The 21,980-nt window shown below is 38.8% G+C and overlaps 1 protein-coding gene and 1 long non-coding RNA gene across 2 annotated transcripts in view; one reads left to right on the top strand and one right to left on the bottom strand.

Moving 5' to 3' along the window:
* LOC124119656 (sodium-dependent phosphate transport protein 2B-like) overlaps window positions 1–20,912 on the bottom strand; it is a 35,889-nt gene extending 14,977 nt beyond the window's left edge. The window contains exon 1 of the mRNA XM_048402884.1: window positions 20,792–20,912. The gene's annotated coding sequence lies outside the window, so the exon portion shown is untranslated. The remainder of the gene's footprint in view (window positions 1–20,791) is intronic.
* Window positions 10,016–10,692, top strand: LOC124119666. Its single transcript, XR_006858691.2, has 2 exons — window positions 10,016–10,405; window positions 10,633–10,692. It is a non-coding gene; the product is annotated as an uncharacterized LOC124119666 (long non-coding RNA).
* Window positions 20,913–21,980: the final 1,068 nt, after the last annotated feature.

Genomic DNA, 21,980 nt, shown 5'->3' with positions numbered 1-21,980 from the left:
TGCCAAAATGTGTCTTTCCAAAATACAGTTTTGTACATGTGCAAGACACTCCAAATTACGTCTTAAGTCAAGCTAGATCTTTGAAGTTATTGTGTAGGGAATCTTTGAAATGTCTCCAGGCCACGCCAGACATATAGTTGCAGCTAGGGCCCGGACAAGCCTAAGCTGTAGAGTTATCGAGTCACACCTTAAAGCTCGACTCGTAATTTCAAAAATCTAAACGACAAAATTTGTCATTTGTTACAAGTTATTAATGTGCACAGTTTGGTACAAAATTGAATGTATTGTCTAGGACTTTGAATTCAGATTAGGGATATTCTTGGGTGAGCCACCCCCACACATATGTTTATTGTATGTCAGTATTAAGTAATTAACAGCACAGCAGTATTCAGCATTTCAGAGTTTTGATGTCGGAATTAAGGATTTTTTTTCTTGGGCATCGCACCCACAATATCTGGGCAAGCTCCGTCAAAGACACGGGTAGAGCACCCATTGTACTTAAAAGAGCAATAGTAACCACAAGTACCGTTTGAGTCGCGCCGTAAAGTTAGATTCCTGGTTTCAAATTTCTTTATGCGAAAGTTTTGCTGAGATGTTTAATTTGTACTTTTTATGACATTACTCATTATCATTAATCGGTACTGAGTCGCACCGCCAAGCCAGACTCCTGAATTCAAAGAACCTCCATGATATATTTATTGAATCTGTGCAAAGCGGTAATTACCTTGTAGTGAAATTGAACATTACAAAGATCACTTGGTTAGTTTTCAAACTGGCACTAAATCCAATTGGCTAGATGATCTCTTTCATACCGTCATTGCATAGATATATTTGTTGCGTAAGGATTTCATGTAACTGATTTTGTCCACATTTGCCTGGTTGTTTTCGTAGGTGAAAAAGTTCACACATATCAATTTGGACTCATGTAAGCTTTGGGTCCAAGCGGAGGAAAGTTGTCATAACGACTGATTTACGACACCCATTGTCTGAAGAGCATTTAATTGCAAAGGCTCATTACCCTGGAGCCATGACATCTATATGCCTTGAAACACTTAATTTCTGTTATTTATAAGATGCTAATCCTAATTGTTAATCCCCATTTTTGTGTACATCGACCGTCTGCCATCCTGAACGAGATGTGCAAGTATGTCACTGATGAATTACTGTTTACATTTATATTTATTTCTTACTAAATGTCAGGTGACCTTGGCTATATAAGCCTTGGTCCAGAGAGATTGGAAACATCCACTACTTACTCCAATTTCCCAAAGAATAACCAATTACCTAAATGAACACAAAATAAATAATCTTAAACAAAACAATAAATCATCCAATATCTTCACTCGAAAACTTAAAATACCAAAAATAGACACAACACTAGCCGATACCCTAAATAAACAGACCGATCCTAACATCGCTAAAACAACCACACCAGCATACATACATGAAAATTGGCCAAATTGGTGTCACATATACACAGACGGATCCTCAGATCCGATCTCAAAACACACAGGTTTCGGAGTCCAAATCGCACAACCAACCAAAAACACACAATCTTACCGACTCCCAAACAACCAATCCATATTCACGGCCGAAATAATGGGCATTGCCTCAGCACTACACAATCAGCAATCTAAAAAACAACAAAAAATCCTCATCCTAACCGACTCCCTCAGTGGACTACAAGCCCTCAAAAATAAAAACACTAAAAACCACCCCAAACTAATAAATCAAATACTCAATAGCTCAAACAACTTAACTAAGGCAGGTAAACAAATAGAGTTCATTTGGATCCCCGCCCACGTAGGAATCTTTGGAAATGAAAAGGCAGATAAAGCAGCAAAATTATCCTTAAACTCCCAGAAATAAGCTTAAACTTACCCAGCACAAAATCAGAAATCAAAAGTGTCACTAAACAAAAAATCAACAAAAAATGGCAAAATATGTACCAAAACTCAAATAGCCAAATCAGGAAAGTACTAAAAAAAAACTAAATAAACCAAAAATACTACACCCATCCAAAAAAATCGACAGAATAATTACTAAACTACAAACAGGCCACACCAAACTAAATAATCACCGTAAAATAGCTAATCTACACACAACAGGAAACTGCCCACATTGCAAACAACAAGAAACACCAGAACACGTACTCATTCACTGCACACACTACCAAACACACCGAACAACACTACAGACCACCCTAAATCTTAAAACCGGACTTACACTAGAATCAATCCTAAATCCACAACATAAATTAGAAAAATTCAAAGCCTAAGCATATACCTAATTAAAACAGGACTAATTAGTCGCATTTAAACCCCAAATAAAATATTAAAACCAAAACTACCTTATCTAACAACCACCCAACACACACAGCTCCCTTAGTTCGTCCCCCACCCACTCTTGGCATTCTTTCCAAATCTCAAAATTTCAAAATTACTATATAAGCAACCTTTAAAGCCCCCCTCCTGGGTTGCACAAACTCACTTTTTCCCTTTTTGGAAACACATTAAATGGCCTGGCCTGGCCCGTGTGCGACATACGCTTGCAGTCGGAAAGCGCACGTTAAATCTCCAATATAAGTAAGTAAGTAAGTAAGAGATTGAGAGGCAGGAGAAAAGAAAGGTCTTACCCTTAGCCTACCTAGGGTTAGGCTGGGTGCTCCGGGGCACCTAGACAACAACCACTACCACTATGTACTGACCTGGCACATAGTGTCTTTTGTATGTATATATCTACATGTATAAAGTAAAACTGTATATACCACAAGCCATCGTCTCCAAGTTGTCACTTCCTACTGAGAACCATACGTCGGCCCCTTGCATATACGAGTATGCAAATTATTCATTAATCAACGTCAGACAGCACGCGTTGTTAATATGTATCATATATCTGGGATATTCAAATGTTTTGTTTTCTTCTGGAAAAGTTCATCTATATACCAGGTGTGTTTGGCAAGCAACTATACGAATGAATGTGGCATGTGGTAAACGTCTAAGACCCGATGACATACCGTGATATAACTGGAATACTGTTCAAGGTGCCGTTGAACCCAAGTCACAGTCATAGGTTTCTAGCCTGCCCAAAGGGACACAACTCTGCAATTGCGGCGCCTTAGACGACCGGGTTACTTGTGTCCCCGGACCTGCGACAAGTAAAATACTGACATTTTGAAAGACAGAACTGAAGTAGGTACAAGGTCACTACAACAATGAACCATTCAGCAGTGGTCAAGTGGATAGAGCGTCTTCCCGGAGAGCGGAAGGTTGGTGGATCGATTACCGTACCAAAAGACGTTTAAAGATGGTACTTGTTGTTTCCCTTCCTGGCTTTCGGCATTAAGGGGATAACACAAGGACTGGCCGGCTCGGAGGCAGTATACTGTGTCTGAGTGGGCTATCCATTGTAAAGTGCGGCAAGGTGCCTCAGTGTGCTGCCGCTGTAAAACCGACATTAGTCCGGTCTAGTACATGCACACACACACACACACACACACACACACACACACACACACACACACCACAATAGCCGCACACATTGCAAACAAGGCACAATCCCAATAAAGTTGGAACTAAACACAGCAAATCACGCATTGAAAATATGACAGGTACATGTACTAATCATTACGATGCAAGCATTATGGGGATTGTGTCTTGTTTGTAATTTGTGTGGCTATTTCTATTTAAAGTGTGTACACATTCCATAGTTTGGTTGCTCTCTGCTGGTTTTCTTTGGTAGGTCTGGAAATCGTGAGTTCAAGATTCAAATGTCTAAGTGAACATAGGTAATAGAAATCCCTAGGTATACATGTGTGAGAGAAGGGTAAAGTGACTCAGGCCTAAGTTGTTTAATATCACTTTGATAAAACCCACGAAATTTGGTATGGTTGAAATACGGAGATGATATATTGGCATAAAAAATGGCATATGCGTTATATAGCAAATGTAAACGAATTGCGCCATGTTTGAATTAAGTTTGAGGTTTCTTTTACGCAAGCTGTTTGGTGAAAGGATGAACGGGGTTTTCCTTATGCAGATCTATTCATGGTAATGTATAAAGTAATGTGATAATAATTGATGCAAAAATTCAATACTATTTCCATGTCGATGAAATGTCAACGTGGGATGGTACCGTTTAATACCGCTGAAACCTTCCCTCAAACATGTGATTAAGCAGTCGCATGTCCTCAAGTGTGCATTACCAAGCCACGAGTGAACCGTTTGGACCATCCACAATAGAGAGTGTACGCTTTTGTAATCAGTGTTTTGTCATTACCAGCGCAGCAAGGGGTGTAGCCAAGTAGGCTATAAAGAGAAAAACGTCTCAGTTGTCTGGACGCAGGAGAATCAGAACGTGACTGTGTGTCGAACAAGCTGCACATCGGTACGCTTGCATTATGCATACCATCAGGTCAGTTCTTGAGCCTCTCTCTGATCTTATCACGTCTCAGTTATCACGCACTTCTTTCATTGTAATCTTTCCTTGTTATGTAAGGTTGCTTATCTACACGTGTTAAGAGCTCTTGTCAGGTGAGACACATCCTTTATCACTCATGAATACACATTATCAGTAAAGGAGGCAGGCGTCTTGCAAAAATACTTTGAGTTACAGGAATGCCACTTTATTCCAACTCGGACGGCAAGATAGGCCACACCTGTCTGTCTTGTCCAAGCGTTGAAGCCCAATATACAGGTGTCAACGGAATCTACGTCGTTCACATCATTGATGACACTACTATTTAAACGTTTACTCACTTTCTGTTCAATGGTAGTCATGCCATTATTGTCCTTTCTGTTTTGATATGATGTAAGGGATGCTTAGCCTATAGAGTCTACCTTCACAACCGTTTAGGTACAATCCAGTATGCTGTTTCTACGAAAATGTCAAACGACTCTTGCTCAACAGTTTTTTTTATCAAGGTGACAACATTCAAGGTCTAAGTGCAGCATTCAAAACGTTTTGTGGTTGACACGTGGAGAATTTGTGCAATATGAGGATCTGTGACAAACATTATGTATGATGCTATTCCCTTGTTTGACTTGTAACATATGTTCCTTTTTTATCAGGTGAACAATTGACTTGCCCTTGCGTGTGGCGGGTGTGGCGGGTGGAGCCGGATACATTCACTTGTTCGCATACACTTGGAATCGTCACTATTTGATAGTGATTCATAAACACATGTTCATAATATACTCGGAATCGTACAATGGGTATCTTATGATAATGGAACGGGTTTTCAGCCACATCATCTGTGGACTACAATATTGTAACCTCATGGGTTTTTTGTGTGGCGGGGGTTGGAGGCCTATTGTAGAGAATCACCAAACAACCCTTAATTATGATCGACCCATTGTCATCATCCAACCTTAACCATATTCGACCCTTTATCATCATGTATCCCTATACATGATCGACCCTTTATCATCTATTTTTAAGCATGATCGACCCATCATTACCATGATCGACCCTTTATCATCTATTTTTAAGCATGAACGACCCATCATTATCATGATCGACCCTTTATCATCATATATCTCTTAATAATGATTGACCCTCTATTATCTATTTCTTAATCATAATCGACCCTTTATCATCACGTATCTCTTAACCATGATCGACCCATTATCATGATCTATCCCTTAACCATTTTTCTATCCCTAATAATTATTAATTTTTAAACAAGTTTAAGATTTAAACTTGTCCTAAACATGTTTTGGATTTGGGGACGTTATGTGTAGGTAGCGAAATCTTAGCCCATTGCATGTGTTTAGATTCAAGGAGTGTTTAACTACACGCAATACCCTTGTTCCACATAGAAATAAAACACACTCTTAATCACGTTGAGAGCATGGGTATACATAGTGCATATTATGTGGTTATATGTTTCAGTCGCTGGGCAAGGCTGTTGAGAACAATCGTGCGTGTTTTCAAACCCAGTTAATTTTTTTTCACAACTCACAGAAAATGTGTAAGCCACCATCAGCATCCGTCATAAAGGCAAAAAAAATAACAAAGTTAAATCAACATTCGAACACAAAACCCGTTGAAAGATGTAAAAGCCTACGCTTTAAACTAACACTAAATACACACTACAGAATGTAGTCAAACTGACAAATATTTACCTGCTGGCTGTGTTGTCACGGCAACGGCTATCACGTGACACAGGCAATTCTTAGCAAGATCGTGACACGGAAGGTTTATAAAGAGAAAACGTATTTTCTGGTGTAGATTTTTGCCGATCAAGGAGATTTTTTTTTTTCAATAGTAATTCTTATGGTCAGGCTATTCACACTAACTATTACAGTATCAAATTCATCGTTTTTACTAATGTTTTGGTCTAGTTTCTTTCCCCAAGATGATTTGTGTTACTCCACCTTTTACTGTTCAGTGTATATTATATAAGGCAGTACGTGATCATGTTACCTGATCGTGTATTTCTAGTTTTCGGGCTTTATAGGACACGGTGTGTGTACATACTGGTGGAGAAGACCGCATGGAGCTTTAAGTGGGGAGTTATTTTAATCTCGAAATTCAACCTTCTTAATCTTGTGATAAGGGCCCGGCTCCACTGTCGGAGCTCCTATTCTTTACATAGACTTACGACAGTCGTAGCTCTACGGGTGGCCCAGTCGTCTAAGGCGCCGCGATTCGCTGTGCACAGTTGCGTCCCCTGGGCACACCAGAAACCTATGATTGTGGGTTCGAATCCCGGTTCGCCCCGATTATATTTCTAGGTTTGTCAGCACCATACCCGTGCTCGTGGGTTTCACTGAAGTGGTAAACGTCTGAGACCTGCATCACTTCGGGCTTTCCATTCACAATAAGCTGACACGCCGCGTTATAACTAGAACACTTGTTAAAAGCGGCGTTAACAATTCTCACTCACTCCAGATATGAACAGCACACACGTGTATTTACGAAGCATACATAAAAGTTCTTACAAGGGACATGCTGAATATTTGTTTTAAATGTATTGCCACAGCTGTTATTTTAATTACTAATTGTCTAAGTTCAGTGATGCAATAAAGCTAGCTTTACTTGCCATCCAACGGTGACGGAGTGCACAATATACACATGTAAGATGTGCCTTCTGCAGACGCTAACAGATGGCACTGGGCGTCAGGACGAGTGCACTAAAACGTTCAAGCTTGTAACTGTATGTCACAAACAGAGGCTGGAGCGACATAAAGGTTGACGAGGTCTAGTTTACAAAATGAGTTTTTATACTTTTAGTCTTCAATTTGAGTGGCATTTGGTTGTAATTAAGTTTAAGTTAATTTTATGTTAGTTCGATTTAGATTAAACTCTTGTATTTAAAGGCGGGTCCGGGACTTTGAAAACGCGATGGGGGAATAGGAGGGGTGCACATAAGTGTTCGGCATTTCCACTATGGCGGCCGTTTGTTTACCAAATTTCGCACCTTTCAAGAATCAAATTTTGAAATTTATTTTGGTTACCTACCTTTTAACTTGGTCAGATGGCCTTTCATGAGAATGACTTCAAACATCGTAGCTGGAATACTCCAAACAAATATTGATCCAATATGTCATTGACAGCCGTGAAAAGTTTTCAGCGGGGCTCGTGATAGTTTCGGCCCATGTTTGGAGACCTGTTTTGAGTTTCAACGAAATGTTCTCAATGATATTGAGATCCGGAGACTGAACCGGTCATTCATTCATATTGACATGATTGTTCTCGATGTAGGCTTTCACAGCACGTGCTCGATGAACGGGGACATAGTCATGGAATGTGGACGCTTTGTTGCTGGAAGGCCGCGAGAGAACAGGCCAGAGATTATTTTCAAGAATGTCATTATATATGAGAGCATTTGTATTGCCTTCGATCGCAGTCAGTGTTCCGACACCCCCACATCAAAACAGAAACCTTCATTTTCGAGGATGGGCACACGATATAGCACAGTTTTGTAAAGCGACGAATACTTATGTCCACTAACTGTACATGTATGGGTCGAGTTGGATCGCCGCGTGCGATATTGGCATTCTGAACCATAGACATCGCAGCAGCTTCACATGCTCTACGTGTGATCCATAATCTCATTCCGGGTACCCGACAGTAACTTGACTCTAAGGTGGCGCTGATGGAGAGTAAGTTAACATGACCTTGGCCTTTGTAATTTTCTGTGTAATGCCATCATTTTGGACACGTGTCCACTGTTATCCAGTTTGCAATATGCCATTACTTATCAAGTGTTCACATGAACACACAATGCCATTAAGAAAGTGGTGAAATGTAACAAATGTTATATTTGGGATAACACCTTCTCAGTAAAGTACAGATTCTCGTGCTTTCTGGGTTGTGTGTTCATAGCTTTCGGCCATAGGGGGGGGGGGGGGGGGGGGGGGGGGGCTTACCCTCCACACAATTCATTGTATTAATTTCTTTACCAAAGATAATAAAATGCTACGTTTAGATCAGAACGTGTAGAACAGAACATGTAAAACAAACAGTGCGTGTAAAACAGAAGCTTTTAAAACAGAACGTGTAGAACAGAATTACTAAAACAGGACATGTAAAACAGAACATGTAAAACAGCGTGTAGAACAGAACATCTAAAACAGAACGTGTAGAACATAACACCTAAAATAAAACGTGTAGAACAGAACGTGTAGAACAGAACATTTAAAACAGAGCTTGTAGAGCAGGGCGTGTAAAACAGAACATGTAAAAGAACATTAAAACAGAACGTGTAGAACAGAACATGTAAAACAGAAGGTGTAAAAAGGAACATCTAAAACAGAACGTGTAACACAAGTAAAACAGAACTTACAGAACACAATGTGTTAAACAGAGCGTTTAAAACAGATCATGTAAACCAGAGCTTGTAGAACAGAGCGTGGAAAACAGAATGTGTAGAGCAGAACATTTAAACAGACTCTGTTTAAACAGAACATGTAAAACAGAGCGTGTAAAACAAACATGTAAAACAGAGCGTGTAGAACAGAACACGTAAAACAGAACGTGTAAAACAGAACATGCAAAACAGAACATGTAAAAGAACATTAAAACAGAACGTGTAGAACACAACATGTAAAACACAACGTGTAAAACAGAACGTGTAAAAGATCGTGTAAAACAGAACGTGTAAAACTTCTGCTTGTCAATAGTTCTTTTTAAAACAGAGCCCTGTAAGGGTTTCTGAGTACAATAATACTGCAGTGAAGTGTTGGATAGCTGTACTGATAAGTTTGCTACGCAAGACTGACTTCTGTGAAACATGCGTGAAACATGCATGAAACATGCGTGAAACATACTCACGACACTGGTGAAGTCTCATATGAGCACTGGCACACCAGGTGTAATACATGTGTTGAGTCATACCAATAACGACTGTCATGGACAAACGGGTTGAATTTCATCTTGTTTAAATGTTTAAAAAGTTTAACTATTTAAAGATAACATCGTTCACGATATTGAAATTAGCTCAGCTGCATATGTGGCAGACTCATTTATGTACATACTTTTAATTAAGATGTATTAGTAAGTAGTAAGGTTATATGGCCTTGTTACCATTTTAACTGATTAGTTTATTACGATATCTATATTATAAGAATATATTATTAGTTATAATATTAGTTATGTTTTATACCTTAGTATTTTATATCTTAAACATTCATTCCATAGCTCTGTAACATTAAGTAAGCTTACCCTCAGTCTAACTTCCACTAATTGTCACACTGCATGCTTTTGACTTACAGCACTCTTTGCCCCAGCGCGCCCCGGCCCAGTCTATTGTCTTGTTGATAGGCCAAGCTGGCCTTAGCTACAGCAATGTTTGTTGTTGAATTTTAGAAAATCAGTTGCTATTTGTCACCTCAAGGAAAGACTCTGCGAGATTTATTGCTGCTTTCATTTCTATGTGAGGATTTGGATTTGTAGAAGGATTTATTCATATTTAAGGTTAGTTGGTTATTTATTTTATGAAGTTGTATATATGGATGTTTTCTAATTATTGCGATTTGAAATAATATATATTGTAGAATGTATTCTTAATTTGATTTATTAGAAACATAATGCATCTTGTATATATTTATAGTGCTTGATGAACTTGCAGTTCAGTGAGTAATTATTATCTGAATAAAACAGTATTAAACACAAAAACCTAAATATATATAAACTAAGTAATATAACCCCTCTGGACAGTAATGGAAAGTAAATGTATGTCTGTATGCTTGATGTATGTTGGTGTATGCAGGTGTATGAGTGTTGTATGTCTGAAATGAGTGGCTGTTGTACTATATATTTTTATACACTATTTTACCATAGGATATCACTTGTATATAGTATTCTGCATTTGTATTTCTTTATTATGCAGATTTCTCAGTAGCAACGTTCACCGTTTGATCATTGTCACGGTATTACCAGTTCAGGTATCACCTATCTGGTATGTAATGTTCGTTATCACTCTATATCATATTAATATATTTTGTATCTGTGTATTGATGTATTGTACGAATACGTCTGATGTATTGTGTAATGTAAAGTAAATGCTATTCATTTTAATGGAATTGATATATATATATATATTAGAAATTTAAAGAGTAACTATAACGGATTGTATATATTTATTTCTATGTTATATTTGCTTATGTTGTACTTTTATTGTTTCAGACTGAAATTAAGTACGTACATTCGTACTGATTATAAAATAAACGTCATCAGCCTCACCCCCGACAGCTGTTTGTGATTTATTTGGCCAGTAGAGCGCCTACTCCATTATCGGCCATCACAAGCGCGGTTACACATATATAGCCAACATACTGCGTTGAAAATGAAGTCAGTCTACCTTTAAGCATAATATGATAATGTGTATACGAGCTGTATGGTGATTAAATGAAAATTGATGAATAAATGGTTTATACCTATAAGCCTAAAATCTCTATTGTCAACAGAAAATATTGACCAGATTACGTTAAAAGGAAACAACACTCCAACTTTGATTGTATTAAAATATGGATCAAGCTTTTTCTATGCGGATTCAAAATTTGCTTATTATGGATTATAATTTCGACTTGTTCGGCGCAATTCGTGACCAACTCGTGTTATTCAGGGACAAGCCGAATAGCGACTCGTGCCCCTCTCATGGCCATTTTTGCGACCAGGTTCCGCGTAATGGTTCACATATTATTTCCCCATGTATTATATATATATTTCAGATGCAATTTAAAGCAAATTGGGACGTGCGAAATTATGATGCAAGACATATGTAAAATCAAAAGATATTTCTGAGGGATTCATTGACGAAGAAAATGAAATCATACGCGCATTCTGATTGGTTTGTCGTATTTTCGCACATAACATTCATCGATAGGGGGACGAGTCTTCTTGCAGGTTACGGAAAGGGGCGAGTGGTGACGAATGCTCGCTGCGCTGCGAGAAGCGACACCTATCGGAAGATCGAACAATGAACACTCGTATATCAAAAGAAAGGTATACGATAAAGAGCTGCAGTCAAACTGACGTGTTTTGGTTGTTGATTAATATACACACGACTTCAAAGGGTGAAGCTATCGGTCAACATCATATTACGTACCATAAAAAACTTCATCTTATTCCTTCAGAGAATTCAGGTGAACGCATGTGATAACAAACTTGGGCGATATAAATGTGAAATTTGAGCTTAATTAACACTAGATATGATGATTACCATTTAGATTGCATTTTCTGCTCTGCTAGGCATTGTTTTATATTCAGAAATAAAGATTACTGTGTGTTTTTTATCGTATACTAATTTATAAAAAGCAATCAGCTTTAGGCACATTTTCTACCAGTCTACTCCAAATAATTTTGATGTAATGATCGGATGATTATTTCATCAGAAAGAATATATTCCAATATCGAGTAACTTTATTTGCAACGTTTACTATATTTACTTAAAATAATTATAACCATATTAAGTATACCTGTCATAAAATCATTAACGGAGCATTAACAGAGCAGACTCCATGGTACGATTCCGACTATACCAAGACTAATATACTACTTAAAAGAAGTTAAAGACCATCCGATTCTTTCATATTCCTATCATTAAACTTTCATGGCATGACGAAAGTAATATGAAAGAATCGGGTGGTACTTAGCTTCTTTTGGGAAGTATAGTAATAGCTAATAGATTGGAATGTATGTGGGATTTGTCTCATTTAATTGTATAAATTGAACGAGCGCGTTACAAGAACCGACATACGTACTGTCCTAATGCTGGAGGCATTGACAAGATGCCCATTATAGTGAGTAAGTAGGTGTGATTGATAAATGGGCTGGAGTTCGTCCTGTATGTATTGTACACGCGTCCCTCGGGACACGCAAAAATGCCCCACATTGTGTGATACGTGCATGTTCTTGTAAAGCCTCTAAATACATCTCCAGTGTAAGGTATTAATGTTTTAATGTTTTCGGTTACATTAGTCACCAGATCACATTTTTTCAATGTCTCATTCTGGAAGAATACGTGTAAGTTACCGTAAGGTGACAACTTTGGAATGTGGCTTCATAGTGATAAGGCTTATTTCAAACACACGCCTCGTCTCCATGACAAACCACAACACGGCCATGTGAACGACACATGGGTCTCACTACACGAGACACTTGTGGTGTCAGGCCTGCGTCACATCCGCCTCAAGCCACCCCACCAAGCACCTCTACCCTCATTAATCCCCCTGCCTCCACCACTACCTATGTGGTCCACGTATGTGCCTGGGGTAGCCTAGTGGCGAACGTATTCGCCCGTAACGCAGAAGACACGGGTTCGATTCCCCATTTATGTCATATGATTATGTTCTGTAATTATGTTTTGTGACTATGTTCGGTAATTATATTTTGTGACTATGTTCGGTAATTATGTTTTGTGACTATGTTCGGTAATTATGTTTTGTGACTATGTTCGGTAATTATGTTTTATGACTATGTTCGGTAATTATTCTTTGTAACTATGTTCGGTAATTATTTGTGTGTGACTATGTTCGGTAATCATTTTTGTGTGACTATGTTCGGTAATTATTTTTGTGTGATTATGTTCTGTAATTATGTTTTGTGACTATGTTCGGTAATTATATATGTTCGGTGAATCTCCACAATGTCGAAAGAACCTGACGCCCGCCTCCGTGATATAGCTGGAATATTGCTGAAAGCGAGCGTACAATCATACTCACTCAGACTTAACCTGATTCTGTTTGGCGAATATTTGGTTCCCGTGCAACCTGTCTCTCAATATGACGTCTAAGGGATGACAATGAATATAAAGCCAAAACATAGATTGCGGTGGGTGAGTGAATGTTCTACAGTTTTACACTCCAGCCAGCAATACTCCGGATAAATCAAGACAGTCGGTAAATGTTTGAGTCTCGACTAAGCAAAGCTAGTGGTTGATGCCAAGAGCATCGGCACACTACGTCGGGTGTAACAGCATCAGCCTGATCACGCACTGTAGCCATATGACCCCCACCATCAGGTTTGACGACAGGTATGGCGTGTTGGGATCGTTACCCTGGAATCACCACAGAGCAGATAATATCATACTGCCAGTATACTTGAATGAGTATTACATACATTTTGAAAACAAATCATTTTGATGATTAGACAACATTACCAATATTTCTAAAAAAGGCCGATATAACTATTTCGTGTACAGTTTATGTGACGGACGTTAGGCTCGGATCATTGTCAAAACAAAATTATGTCAATATAAGCGACAAAACCCATTTCATATTCATAAGAAATCCCTTCTTAAAGCAGAGTCGACAGTACGATTCCCACTATATTTATGCGTTAATGAATCATTATCAAATAGTGATGATAAAATGTGTTCGTGAAAAGGTGAGCGTATCCTGCCCCATCTGTGGCAACCGTAACAAACACATGCAAAGGCAAGTCAATTGTTCACATGAAACAACACGGGAAATTATGGCTCAAGTCAAAATAAGGAATTGCATTGAACAACATTTTTGTCACTGATGTCCTCCACATGTCTACCGTAAAACTTTTTGAAAGCTTTACTGAGGCCTTGGATGTTGTAAACTTGATCAAACAACTTCTGAGCAAGAGTCATATGACGCTCTTTGGAATGTTGGTAGAGAGAGCATGCTCGATTGTACCCAAAAGTTGTGGAATGTAAACACCAAAGGATGGAGCTGCTGGAATATTGCTTGACATAAAGTACTCGTATGATTGAGGTTTGTTGATGAGAAAAACATTTTATACAAGGCCCTTGTACAAAACAAGGCTGTCATTTGATCATGTGGACCTTCTTATCACCATAAATCAATACTTGCTTCATAACGGTGTTAGATCCCAAACCGAAACGCCGCTCCTATTTGTAATAAAGAAGTTGTTCATCCTTATATCTTATCCTTACTTGTTACTCCAACTTCTAAATGCCTCTCAAAGAAGCTCGATTTCCCGCCGATTGCAATGGGCGTGACAGGCAAAAGCTCTGCTAAAAGCAGAGTCTATTGTACGATTCCAACTTCTCATACATCGGAAGCATGTGAAATGAAATAGTGGTGAAACAAGGTGTTCGCGAAAAGGTGAACGTATCCTGCCCCACCGGAAGCATCCGTCACATACACACGTAAAAGCAAGTCAATTGTTCGCCTGATAAAAATACGGGAAATAAGTTGGTAAAAGTCAAAATAGGGAATTACATCAGTCATTTAAGTCAGTAAGTACTGTCTACCATATTTTTTAAATTATTTTTTTAAATATTTTTTTGGGGAGGGGGGGTAGATTCACTAAGGCCTTGAATGTTGTAACCCTGATCAAACAACTTTTGAACAAGAGTTGTATGACGTCCTTTGAAATCTTCTTTTAAAGAGCATGTTGGATTGTTCCTGAAACGTAGTGAAATGTAGACACCAATAGATGAAACTAGGGGATATTGCCATTGGTACCCATGTGAACGCCTACTTATTGCCTAAATGCAAGATAGGAATCTCCAGTTTCACATAAAGAGCGATAAAGAGTGAGTGAGTATGGTTTTACGACGTTTTTTAGGCAAGATTCCAGCAACGCCAGAAATGGGCTTCACACATTGTACTCAATGTGGTAATTGAACTCGTGCCTTAAGCGTGACGACCTACCATATGTACGTATCGTATTGTGTATATTAGCCACTAATGTTGTGTTAGTGTCAATGCAGATTTTCTGCACCTTTCCAGGACTTCGATCCAGGAATACATGACTGTCTGACTGAGTGAGTATGGTTTTACGCCGCTTTTAGCAATATTCCAGGAATATCACGGCGGGGACACCAGAAATGGGCTTCACACATTGTACCCATGTCGGGAAACGAACCCGGGTCGTCGGCGTGAAGAGCGAACGCTTAAACCACTAGGCTACCCGAGCGCCCTAATATATGACAGAATTACTGCTAATAGACTGCCAGACAATGAAAGTATTCACCCATGTTTGTTTGACGGTGGCTAAAAATGAAACACATGCGAAATGATTATTCGAGTGTGACGTATTTGATACTGATATAGTTGTGTTTTGGACCTTAAGTTTGCAGTGTTTTGGTGACTGTTTTCAGCTTTGTAACGTTTTGATAACATTTTTATTTTTTGTCAAATCCTATTTTCTTTTGCCAGACAGTTTATTAAATGAAAACAATATAAGAAAGTAGTAGAGAGTATTTTCTAAAGCCTTCATGAGAAAAAATGGAATAAAATCACGCACCCCGTTCCTGGTCGTCATGACAGATAACGTACAAATGGGCAACCGAATAAAAAAGAACTCCACAAATGACGAGTCGGGTCTATTTTTTGCGTTGGTCGCTGAGGTGAAGGAAGATCCCGCTTTTTTGCCTAACTTGTGTCGTGTATTATTATCATTCCACCCGTATGATACCCTGGATTAAGTGATGCGTGATCACCACTGTATTGTTGTTTAGGTAAATGGAGCGTTTAGTCCGCCAGGGTTCTCATACTGGACACAGAACAGTCTGGTGTTCAGAATGTAAACATGTTCACGAAAAAAATGCATATCATTATGTATTATCCTGATAATCTAAACATGTTTAGAATTGAAACATGTTAAAATAAAGTGCATTTCATTGGGCATTAAGTCAAATAAGGACAAGATGTATAATATATAATTGAAATTAGATGTGCAAATCAGATCCACAGCCACTTGCATAACACATAGTCCATCGGGACTTACAACGAAGTTGGTACAATATTAACGTGATAATGTACAGGTAAACCAAGCTAATTTCAATAGTGACTAGAAAACTGTCGCTTGTGACGACAACAGTCTCCGCAGCACAAGTGGTAGAGAGAGGGACAACAATTCAAGAGGTTGCAGGCTCGTATCCCACCGAATATAAAGGAAACGGAAGCTGATGATGGGAGTACTACGATACTACGATAACTTCAGACCACATTAGGTGATAGGATTGAACACAGTCAGACCTCAACATACTGAACACTTAACCAGCATGCTACCTTAAGACAATAACCATCCCATTTGACAGAACGACACACGACCTTGTAATCGAAATGGATACATATGTACGTTATTCCGCCCCGAGAGACACATGCATTGAGCCCTTATGGAGACTACACATCGGCGTGCGTCAGCCGGGAGCATGTTGTGCACTATTGCATGCGATCATGAGTCATAGCCACATTTGCAAATAAATCTCAATTAAATACCGATCTAACTACCCTTGCTTCATATAAAGCAGAGTATTTGCATTTGACTGGGGTTTACTTCGAGTGGGCAGCGTTAAGGGTGTACTGCCGTGCTTTCTGTGCAGTAAATCAACAATGCAGCTTCACGCTCGAAACCCTAAACATTAGGGCACCAAACCTACTTGAAAAATGTTTACTGTGGGTATACACCTATATGAATGTTTGTACACAGACTGTGGGTGTCGGTACACGCTCTGCACACTTACATGCGCCGTTACAAAAGAAAGAAATAATCAAGTAATAATGTGTTCATGAAAGTATCAGTGAATAGGCCTGCTTTATCAAATAATTCTCAAATAAAATCGATTTCGCAATGTTTGCTTCAAGCAATAGAACTAAGATATTTGTCCGCATCCTCCACAGACATAAGCTATTTGTCTGCATCCTCCACAGATATAAGATACATGTCTGCATCCTCCACAGATATAAGATATTTGTCCGCATCCTCCACAGATATAAGATATATGTCTGCATCCTCCACAGACATCAGATATATGTCTGCATCCTCCACAGATATAAGCTATTTGTCTGCATCCTCCACAGATATAAGATACATGTCTGCATCCTCCACAGATATAAGATATTTGTCCGCATCCTCCACAGATATAAGATATATGTCTGCATCCTCCACAGATATAAGATATATGTCCGCATTCTCCACAGATATAAGATATATGTCTGCATCCTCCACAGATATAAGATATATGTCTGCATCCTCCACAGATATAAGATACATGTCTGCATCCTCCACAGATATAAGATATTTGTCCGCATCCTCCACAGATATAAGATATATGTCCGCATCCTCCACAGATATAAGATATATGTCTGCATCCTCCACAGATATAAGATATATGTCCGCATCCTCCACAGATATAAGATACATGTCTGCATCCTCCACAGATATAAGATATTTGTCCGCATCCTCCACAGATATAAGATATTTGTCCGCATCCTCCACAGATATAAGATATATGTCTGCATCCTCCACAGACATCAGATATATGTCTGCATCCTCCACAGATATAAGCTATTTGTCTGCATCCTCCACAGATATAAGATACATGTCTGCATCCTCCACAGATATAAGATATTTGTCCGCATCCTCCACAGATATAAGATATATGTCTGCATCCTCCACAGATATAAGATATATGTCCGCATTCTCCACAGATATAAGATATATGTCTGCATCCTCCACAGATATAAGATATATGTCTGCATCCTCCACAGATATAAGATACATGTCTGCATCCTCCACAGATATAAGATATTTGTCCGCATCCTCCACAGATATAAGATATATGTCCGCATCCTCCACAGATATAAGATATATGTCTGCATCCTCCACAGATATAAGATATATGTCCGCATCCTCCACAGATATAAGATACATGTCTGCATCCTCCACAGATATAAGATATTTGTCCGCATCCTCCACAGATATAAGATATCTGTCCACATCCTCTACAGGTTTAAGATATTTGATGAAGTACGATGCAGAAGTTCTATCAGTTCCTCCTGTCAATGAAACGAAGAGTTCCGTTTGGGGGATTGTTTGTAGTGGATTTTCAGGAACTATTTGTTTTTGTTTAAACATATTTTATTCTCATGAAAAAGATTGTGCACAAGTTATCACAACTTAGAACGCCCTCTCTCATAGATTTACACGTATGCTTATTTACAGTTAATAAATCAAATGACAGAAAGGAGAGAAAAGAGATAGAGAAACGTATATACATTCACATTACTCACTCAAACCTTTTTGTTTTCTTTATATATATATATGTATGTACATTCCTAAAAATGCTTTCAGGAACTATTGTGAAATACTATTTCGAAACACTGACTTTGTGTGTATGAACTCACATCAACACTGGGGTATCCCCGTGAAAAAAATCTGTGGATGGAGAATGGCTCCAACGCGGGGGGGGGGAGTTAACGATTTGAAAATCAAAGCAACGTAAACACGTCCACACGACCCAGCGAACATTCTTCTAAGAGATCACTGTTAAATATGTTTTATTTATGGCTTGACACAATCTATGGATAACAACTTCTTTAATATACTATTATAGCGACTTAGCGGTATAGATTCGTTTATCGTTGTCAGGATAGACTTTCCAATTATGCAGGATTTTTAACATCTTGTCAAGAATTCTTATTGAGAAAGTCAATGTTATTTTTTACCAAAGAGAAGGAAATATATCCAAATTGACGACAACATCCTGATAGAGCAGGACAACTTGTTGACTGGCAGACTGACACCAATTGAATATGCTGACGCTGTGGCTGAATATGTTGGATTGTGAACTGAATATTTCTGCTGTAAAGTGAATTTGAAATGTGTATTTATTTACGCAATACGTAATCTATCAATATGAAATATATCAAATTTTATTAAATAAATGCTTCTGTAAAGTGAATGTACTTTTGAAATGTATATGACATTTTATGAATGTGACAGATAGAAATTTTCTATATATAGACATGCAACAGACTATAGGAGGTAATCCCACTATTGTAACCTACTTAACCACGGCTGACTACACCTGTACCCTATAACAATAGGTGAGGGCACAGTGAGGTGTCCCCATAGCAATATTCCCTCTTGGCTACTATAGGGGTCGCATGTGTTATGTGTTTCTATACGATAAAAAGTATATACGTAAAACAACATCAATGAATTGTTAAACCTGACCTCAGTTGGCGGAGGCTGAGGTGGGTTTTAATCATAAAAAAGCTGAGATTTTTCCTGTCACATTTCAAATTATACATATGGATGGAATGTTGAAATTTTCTCTCTGTCTATTTAAACACAATTTAACAGTACAGACGTAGGTGCTTTCATAACCATCCACGGATTTCTGCGTAAAACAATTAATTAACAATTGTGCGTTCTGATGTGAGTTATGTAGTTATCTACTACATTTTTACACAGACAATGAGTCAGACACACACACACACACACACACACACACACACACACACACACACACATACACACACATACAAACACACACACATACATAATTTTGACAAAACTATACTTAAGATATACATAAAATCTTACAATGATAGCTGATTTAACATATGTAATAGATAATCATAGTAATGCATTTCATATTGTTATCAACTTTAACTTTGTGGCCACACTATTTATAATGTCTCTCCATATGTGTAATTTACACTAGTACACTTATCAACTGTGGTAACGCCACAGCGATGGGGGCAGTGGGGTAGCCTAGTGGTTCAAGCGTTCGCTCGTCAGGCCGAAGACCCAGTTCGATTCCCCACATGGGTACAATGAGTGAAGCCCATTTCTGGTGTTCCCCGCCGTGATATTACTGGATTATTGTTAAAAGCGACGTGAAATCATTCTCACTCACCTACTCACTCACACACAGCGGTGTTTATCAAATTACTATATGCAAGTACATTTACTTGTAGATTTGCATAAGACAAGAGACACAATTCAAGTTAAACATACATCAAATGTCAAAAAGTATATTTACGGACAACATTACGACAGACTGTAACATTAATACTACCGAAAACAAGTTATAGAACACTCACGATTATAAGATTGTATTTTTGCAAAACAATCAGCCATGATTAATTAACCATAGTCTTCTTAACTTCTTTTGAAAAATATATATTTAGATATTAACCTGATTTATTTAGAGCGTATTGCCATGATCTGCCACGCGCTTTCGGCGTGATGGTCACATACAACTGAATAGGGCCGTAAATCAATCAATTACATTTTCCGCAAAACTCTGTGGATTGTTTTAGAATTACCTACGTTTGTACAGTTAAATTATGTTTTAAGTAAATGGGAGAAAAGTTCAACATTCCCTCCCAATTGCAGCAGATATCACATGCGGCCCCTATAGGGGTCAAGAGGGGAAATTGCTTAACCGCGAGAAAGCGAGAAAGCGGTAGAGCGGTAGAGCGATAAAGCGACAGAACGAGAAAGCGAGAAAGCGATGTCCCCTCTCGGCCACCATAGACTTGACTATTTACAGGTCGCTGTGACAAAGCTGGTCTATTGTTGGGTGTGGCACGAAACAGCATTCACTTACCTTTACTGAGTAGGAAAAGATAACGGTGTTCAATACGTCCTGGGGCTATCTGGACAATTAGCTGACGCCACCGTCAATGTTCGAGTTTACGGGAGCAGAGCTGATCAATAGGCTCTCCACGTCAAACTTTGTATTTCTGTTTAGCTCCTTAAAAATGCGTGTGTCAATTTTTGATAGAAAATGTCGTATTCAAATCCGACATAGACGTTCATTGTTTGGGAATGTATTCACATTCCACTCCTTCGCAATAGTTTGCAGAAATATGCATTCTTTTGAAGCATAGGGTCATATGGTTACGCAATTACATTTACACACGCACTGCGCACTACTATAACGAGCAATATGTCGCTGGTTTCAAGCGAATGTAGAATTTAAATGATGTAAAGTGCAAACGCACCTGTAGTCCCATGTCTGCTCAGTCTGTGTTAATGTGACAATTACATGCATTGTGTCAACAGTTACTTGGTTACTCGACATTCGGCGAGCCCGTAATATGGACATGCAAATGTAGTTAACGTGTAAGTGATATCAGACAGAGAACAGTGTATGTACCAAAAAGCGTTTTAATGGACTATCGCTGTGGCCAAATGTTTAACGTGCTATCACATGAGCTGTTGAGTCATATTACCTGTTGGGCTCACACCCTACTTACTCAGGAATATCTGGGTTTGAATTGGCGACTATGCTTGCGGTATGAGGTGACTAACGGGATCGGGTGGTCAGACTCGCTGAATTGGTTGATACATGTCGTCGATCCCAATTGCGTGGATCGATGCTTATGATATCAATCCCTGGTTTGTCTGGTCGAGACTCGATTATGTTACAGGCCGCCGTCATATAGCTGGAATATTGCTGAATTGGTTGATACATGTCATTGATCCCAATTGCGTGGGTCCATGCTCATGATTTCATTCCCTGGTTTGTCTGGTCCAGACTCGATTATTTTACAGGCCGCCGTCATATAGCTGGAATATTGCTGAATTGGTTGATATATGTCATCGATCCCAATTGCGTGGATCGATGCTCATGATATCAACACCTGGTTTGTCTGGTCCAGACTCGATTATTTCACAGGCCGCCGCCATATAGCTGGAATATTGCTGAGTGCGGCGTTAAAAAACAAACAAAGAAGTCCTGCTTGTTGTCGTCCTTTATAACTGGCCAACCAGCATTCGGCTTGCCTCGGCCC

This window comes from Haliotis rufescens, unplaced genomic scaffold, assembly GCF_023055435.1.
Source record: "Haliotis rufescens isolate VD_foot unplaced genomic scaffold, xgHalRufe1.0.p SCAF_3, whole genome shotgun sequence".
NCBI classification, from domain to species: domain Eukaryota; kingdom Metazoa; phylum Mollusca; class Gastropoda; order Lepetellida; family Haliotidae; genus Haliotis; species Haliotis rufescens.
The sequence above is the reverse complement of the archived record's forward strand: the minus strand, read 5'-3'. Positions and strand labels throughout refer to the sequence as shown.